This window comes from Triticum aestivum, chromosome 6B (genome assembly GCF_018294505.1).
Source record: "Triticum aestivum cultivar Chinese Spring chromosome 6B, IWGSC CS RefSeq v2.1, whole genome shotgun sequence".
Classification (NCBI taxonomy): Eukaryota; Viridiplantae; Streptophyta; class Magnoliopsida; order Poales; family Poaceae; genus Triticum; species Triticum aestivum.
In genome coordinates this window covers 319806406-319814331 of record NC_057810.1, presented here as the reverse complement: position 1 = coordinate 319814331, position 7926 = coordinate 319806406, and positions in this window count along the sequence as shown.

The following is a 7926-nucleotide window of genomic DNA, read 5'->3' as shown; positions in this document are numbered from 1 at the left end:
TGCCATGTGTTGTACCGCTTTGTAAGATATGTGCATAGGCTGGGAGAAGTAGCCTGTTTTCGCATCATGTAGGATCTGGAGAAGTGCACTAGCCTTAATAACATGTCAGGATTAGGTACGCATATCCTGAGTGATGTACTGTATAATTACCGCCCGCGTGTAAGATGTGTAATGAGCAGTCCTTCTCCGTGCGCAAGTCATTTTATTTTTCTTAAGTAAGCTGAGTTATTTAATTCTATTTGCCAGCCTTATGCATTTTATGGATTTGTTTTTGCGACTCTTTCCGCTTTTCTTATGGGTTTTACAAAATATATCCCCAGAGTGAAAAATGTCTCGTCCTTGGACTCGCTCCATGCCAATTCCATCAGAGGAAAATTATGATGCACAACCCAGCAACGAGTTCACTCAGGGACAGTCAAGCCAACCGGGAAATGAATCGGCACTTTCACAAATGTGCCGCCTTTATGAACAGAGTCAGCAACAACATCGTGAAATAATGAACCAAGTCATCAACATGGGAAATCACCATGGACAGTATCAGCAACATTCCAAGTTATCTGAGCTACAGAAGACACGTCCTCAAACATTTTCTCACACTGACAAGCCTCTTGAAGCCGAGGACTGGCTTCGAGATATGGAGAGGAAATTAATTATTGCAAAGTGTTCAGATCTCGAGAAAGTACTATATGCTCCACACTATCTCACAGGAGCAGCCGCATCGTGGTGGGAGAATTTTCTGCACATGCATCCCAACGAAAATGACATAACCTGGGATGATTTCAAGGAAGGTTTCCGTGGTGCACATATTCCAAAGAGTATTATGAAAATCAAGAAGAGAGAATTTGATGACCTCAAACAAAGGAACATGACAGTGTCAGATTACAACAGTCAATTTACCCTATTATCCCGCTACGCCAATGAGGAGCGTATGACTGAAATCAAGAAGATGGAGAAATTCCTTGACGGTCTGGCGCCCGCACTTAAATGCCAACTGGTCGTGCACACTTTTCCTGATTTTAAAACGCTGGTGGACAAGGCCATTACTCTGGAAAATGAGAGACGCAGTCTGGAAGATATCCGCAAGCGAAAAAGGGACCAGACTAACCACACTCGCAATCACCGAAGCATGATAGATTTTAAAAAGGGTGGGACACCCAAATTCTCATCCAATGTCTCACGCCCAATCAAGAATTTTCATGCAAGGGACAAGGAATTCACCTATCTCCCCGGCGTTACTTGTTACGCTTGTGGAGAAGAAGGGCACTATGCCAAACAGTGCCCCAAGCCAAGGAATTCCACCCCAAAGCCGAACAACAACAGCAATAATTCAGCGCCCAAACGAAAAAATTTCAATCCCAACAATAACCACAGGAAGGGTCATCTGAACCACGTAACCAAAGAGGAGGCACAAAATGCTTCGGATATCGTACTCGGTACGTTTCCTGTCAACACAATACCTGCAATGGTTTTGTTTGATTCTGGAGCTTCTCACTCTTTCATCTCGAAAAGTTTTGCTTTGCAAAATAATTTTTCGATGCTTCCTTTGGAGAAATCCATAATAATCAAGTCCCCCGGGATTCAGCAAGTTTCTCAGAATTACTGTCAGAATGTGGTCATTGAGTTTGAAGGATTGGAGTTTTACGCAAATCTTATTGTATTGGAAAATAAAGGACTGGATGTCATCCTAGGGATGGATTGGCTAACCACCAATAAAGGTTTTATAGACTGTTTCAACAAGGACCGTGATTCTCACACACCACCAAGGGAAGAAAATAAGAGTATCAGCCAAGGAAGGAAAAAGACCCCGGCAACTGAGGTTAAATAAGGTGGACGTTTTTGAGCTAAACAAGGTTCCAGTAGTGTGTGAATTTCCAGATGTATTCCCTGAAGAGCTGCCAGGCATGCCACCAGATCGAGAAATAGAATTCCGCATTGAGCTAGCACCAGGAACCACCCCCATATACAAGAAACCATACAGAATGGCACCATCCGAGTTGATCGAATTGAAGAAGCAGATAAAGGAATTACTGGATAAAGGGTACATTCGGGCCAGCTCCTCACCTTGGGGATCACCAATTTTATTTGCCAAGAAGAAGGATGGGACGCTGAGATTGTGTATCGACTATCGAGCACTTAACATGGTCACAGTCAAAAACAAATACCCGATGCCAAGGATAAATGATTTGTTTGATCAACTTGCTCAGGCCAAGGTATTCTCAAAGATTGACTTAAGGTCAGGATACCATCAATTGAAGGTACGAACGGAAGATATCCCCAAAACAGCCTTCACCTCCAGATATGGACTGTACGAGTTCACAGTGATGCCATTTGGATTAACTAACGCCCCGGCATATTTTGTTCACCTCATGAACAAAGTATTTATGAAGTTTATGGACAAATTCGTCGTAGTATTCATCAACGATATTCTGGTATACTCCAAAACACCAGAAGAGCACGCAGAACATCTCAGGATTGTACTAGGAGAGCTAAGGAAACACCAATTGTATGCCAAGTTCAGCAAGTGCGAATCTTGGCTAAGACAAGTAGGTTTTCTAGGCGACGTGCTGACTCAAGACGGTATAGCAGTGGACCCAGAGAAAGTCAAGGCCGTACTTGACTGGAAGTCACCAGCCAGCGTAACAGACATACGAAGTTTCTTGGGAATGGCAGGGTATTACCGCAGATTTATTGAAGGATTTTCCACCATATCCAAGCCTATGACACAGTTACTCAAGAAAGATAAGAAGTTTGAATGGACAGAAGCCTGCGAGAAAAGTTTCCAAGAGCTAAAGCGGAAATTAACAACAGCACCAGTATTAATTGTACCCGATATACACAAGAATTTTGAAGTATTTTGTGACGCATCCAGAAAGGGTCTCGGATGCGTGTTGATGCAAGAAGGCAAGGTTGTCGCCTACGCTTCAAGGCAACTTCGCAAACACGAGGAAAATTATCCCACTCATGATTTAGAAATGGCAGCAGTTATTCATGCACTCAAGGAATGGAGGCATTTTCTACTTGGGAATCGATGTGAGATATATACGGATCACAAAAGCCTCAAATACATTTTTACGCAGCCAGAACTAAATTTACGGCAATGCCGCTGGTTAGAATTGATAAAGGATTATGATGTTGGTATCCATTACCATCCAGGGAAAGCAAACGTAGTGGCCGATGCCCTGAGTCGGAACCCCAGCTCCGACAGGAACAATCTGCACAGCTTGAGGCCCGAATTCCATCAAGAATTTGTCAAGCTCAACTTGATAATGGTAGCAGAAGGCACCATATCAAACTTGGAAATACATCCACACCTTGTGGAGAGAATTAAAGAGGCTCAGTTCGGTCACCCCAGCATTGAAGGAATTAAAAGGAAGTTGAGTATGGGCAAGGCCTCGGAATTCATCATAGACGATGAAGGAATATTATGGTACGGAGAAAGGCTATGCGTGCCAAACATAGAAGACCTTAAACAGCAAGTTTTAACTGAATCACACACCACTCCATATTCGATCCACCCTGGAGGAACCAAAATGTATAAGGATATTCAGGAAAGATTTTGGTGGCACGGTATGAAAAGGGACATAGCCGCTTTCATTGCATGTTGCGACTCGTGTCAACGCATAAAAGCTGAACATCAGAGACCAGCCGGACTACTGCAACCTAACAAAATACCTGAGTGGAAATGGGATGAAATAGGGATGGATTTTATTGTCGGATTACCTCGGTCACGACACGGGAATGATGCCATATGGGTCATCACTGACAGGTTGACCAAAGTAGCACACTTTATTCCAGTAAAGACAACCTACACCACTCAGAGGCTTGCCAGGATTTATCTTTCCCGCATAGTCTGTCTGCACGGTGTCCCGAAGACTATAATTTCCGACAGAGGCACTCAGTTCGTCTCAAGATTTTGGGAGCAATTACAACAGGCTCTGGGAACCCAACTAGCCTTCAGTACCGCATACCATCCTCAGACTGATGGACAAACAGAACGCGTAAACCAAGTTTTAGAAGACATGCTGAGAGCATGTGTCCTCACCTATGGAACCAGTTGGGAGGACAGCCTGCCATATGCCAAGTTCGCATACAACAACAGTTACCAGGCCAGCCTGCAAATGGCTCCTTTCGAAGCCCTATACGGAAGGAGATGTCGTACCCCGTTAAATTGGTCAGAGACCGGAGACAGCCGCATCTTCGGACCAGATATGCTCAGAGAAGCCGAGGAAAAAGTCAAGCTAATCAGGGACCGACTTAAGACCGCTCAAAGTCGACAGAAAAGTTATTATGATCAGAAACATCATAGGGTCAGCTTCGAACCCGGTGAATTCGTATACTTGAGAGTATCCCCGATGAGAGGATTGCAACGGTTTAAGATTAAAGGAAAATTAGCACCAAGATTCATTGGACCATTTTGCATAGTGGCACGAAGAGGCACTGTAGCCTACCAGCTAGACTTACCCGAAGACTTGTCCGACATTCACGACGTGTTCCACGTCTCTCAATTAAGGAAGTGCGTAAGCAACCCAGAGAAACAAGTATCTCATGAGAACATTGACATACAGCCAGACCTCACTTATCGAGAACGTCCCATAAGAATATTAGAGGAGTCTAAAAGGAGGACCCGACAGAAAACCATCAAGTTTTTCAAAGTCCAGTGGAGCAATCACACCGACAGTGAAGCAACCTGGGAAAGCGAGGATTTTCTTCGGACAGAGCATCCACACTTATTTAAGGATCAGCTGAAATCTCGGGGACGAGATTTTTCCTAAGGGGGTAGGTGTTGTGACACTCCCAAATTTTTTTACTTTGGTTTTCAGCAAAAACTTTGTGGTTTTTGAAAAGAGGCCATTTAAAATTTTCCAGAAAACCTTCCTCTTAAGAAACTTTCTTTTCTTTGGCAAGGTTTTTATTCTGGCTTCAAACTTTGGTGTTTGACCTTTTGAAACTTCTTCTCTGTTGGTTCTCTCTCAAAATTATTTTTGGGAGTTTAATATTTTTCTTTTAAAAAGAAACTCCATGAAATTTGGGATTTTCATATCTTGGAACCACCATGACTTGGCATTCTTGCCCATGTGGTAAAACCCCTCCAAAACCTCCCCTACAACTTGTGATCAACCTAAATTCTCTGTCCCAACTAATCCAAACTGGTTTTGGATTTTTATTCCAATTATTTTTCCCTCAATTCAATTCTGAAAATTATTTGGAGCCTGAGAGATTTTCAAAGCAAGTGCCCTATTGCATTTGAGTTTTGACCTCAAACCAATTCTCCTGGATTGTCCTTTGAACCCACAACCCAGAACCATCTTGATCCACTCCTCCTCTTTTCAAATTTTTCAAAATTCAGTCTCTGCAAGTTTGGACCAGATTTGCCAAATTTGGTGAAATTCATATCTACACTCCTCCAAAAATTCCACCAAAATTCAGGCAGCCTATTTGAGCAAGGAGAAGCCACTCCACCAAAAATCAGCTCAAGGAAAAATCACCAGAGGCCAATTTCCTTCGGTCGAACACCTGGTGGGCACTGTTACTGTTCATAGTTCAGAAAATTCAGTTTTCAGTGTCATCTTCAGTCCGTCAGTTTCAGTCACGCGGCCACAGTGCCCTTGGCACGTTCCTCGCTGCCTCTTCCTCTTGTCCGAAGCTGCACACGCGTGCGTGGAGCCTTCCTGGCGTCGGTAGCGCGCTGGCTCGCCCTCGCCGGCGTCTTCTGCGGCGTCGGGACCTCCCGTGGCGGCCGACAGGAGGCACACTACGGCAGAACGCCGTTCCGCGCCGCCCATCGCTCCCTGGCTCTCCGCGTGGCCTCATGCACGCCAGCGCACGCCCATAGCACAGCCACCATGGCCGGCAAGCACGGAACGCGCTCTCCGCTGCCGACGGGCCCGCACCATCACCGTTCCGTCGAGCTCGCCCTTAACACCCAAACCCCGGCCAGTTCAACACCAAAACGGACCCGTTGGACCTCCGTGATGATGCTCGACCCCCTAACCACCCCGACCGAGCACTGTGCCACCGTAATCACTCGCCGGTGATCCTCGTTCACGGCAACCGCCTCGGACCGCCTATATAAAGGGGTCCCGAGCTCACTCTCGTGCACGCAGCACCTCCACTACTCACCAACACCACGCCAGGCCACTAGGGGGACCTCGAGGAGGTCTCCTCCCCCAGCTCCGGCCGCCTCGCCCCGCCTCGGCCTCCAGCTCGATTCACTTCGGTGAGGCCACCTCCGGCGCCCAAACCTCGTCCGTAGCCCTCTCTTGCACCCAGTAGTCTAACCCCCACCTCAATTTAATCTTTGCAACCCTCTCGGACGAGCTCCATCCACGCCCGAACCACCGTCCGCCGGAGTTGAGACCGCCGTCGACGTGCTGCTCACCGGCGACCAACACCACCACCCACCATTGCGGAAGGACATGGTGAGCACATTGGTAACCTTTGATCCCCATGCCTCGCCGTGGATCACCGCCGGCGACCACAGCAGCTCTCGGGCGCCGACGAGCCTCGTCCCTCCCATTTGAAGATTTAAACATGACAAGTGGGACCCGCTGTCAGCCTCTCTGTCCTTTCTAAACGAAGCGTTATGTGAAAACGCCTTCTGCCAAATACGTTTTCTCTTCGGGCTGGCGTAATCGCTACCGAAGCGTTTTCTGCTTTTATAAACTAGCCCCTGGAAATCTTCTGTTTCATTACAGATAAGTCCCTGGACAAAAACCCTTATAACTTTTAATCAGAAAAGTATTTTTGATTGATTCTTTTTCTGTTCTCTTTAAAATTTTGTCTAGTTTTTTATCAGATTTATTTGAAAAATATTTGGTTTACCTTCTGTGCTCTCCTAGGTATTTACGTTAGCGCATATATCTTCTTTAAACGTAGATACCGAAGGAGGTGACGGAGCCGCGAACTTCACCGAGCTAGGCTCCGACTACTCTGAACCAGGCAAGCATGTTTGAACTTTTGATATGATGAGTGTCTTGGCATGTTTTGCATTTAGTTAGTTTCATGGCATGCCGGTGAGTATACCGATGAACGTTATTTTAGGTGATAATGAGGTAAGTGAGTTCGATGATCCATACGTGGATGAATGTGAATATGAATGGCCATGTGTTGGCATGAGGATGGGTACGACGGCAGTGTTGTAGCATGCCAGTCTTACGCCAGACTATGTGACTTCAGTGTCAAACCATATCGGTCCAGTACCTATCACTTCCTTCCTTGTACTACCACATGTTTTCCGCAAGGAATATGGTTTAGTAAGTTCCAAACCGCTTTCATGGTACACACCAAAGAGGAGAGGCCGTGATGATGGTTCCATGGCCCTGGATTAAAGCCAGTCATCCGGTCAGGGGGCATGGGTGTTTCCGGTTGGGACCGAGAGGGGGGCACCCCTTAGAGCGCGCGTATATAAATTTGATCCCATGCTATTCGAGATTGTGATCTCCCCGTCTCAAAAGTTTTTCTTGGACGATGACTAGGGTGATTCCTAGCATCGAGAGGTAGGATGGGTGTGTACCGGTTAGCTGTGTTTTCTTCTGAAATACCGTAAACGGAACTAGTCCTTCGTGACTACGGAAATCCGTTGACTGTGGGAAAAATTTTTGTACAAACTCTGCAGAGTCATATATTCCTCCAAATCATCTCTTCCATGTCAAGTTTCGTTCCTTCTTATCCTAATCAATTGTCAGCTTTGATGACAGAGACTCCGGTGAATCGCATGAGTGCTAAGTCCGGTTAAATGATCACTCCTGTGGATGGACTAACCCGTTTGTTTTCATGAATTGAATGTTTATTATGAGTATTATTTACTTGTGAATAAAAGCCCTTTATGTGATGTCGCTCAGACGTCCGACTGTGGCATTTCTTTTTAAAGCCCTTTCTGCGATGTCGCTCAGACGTCCGACTGTGGCATTTCTTTTAAAGCCCTTT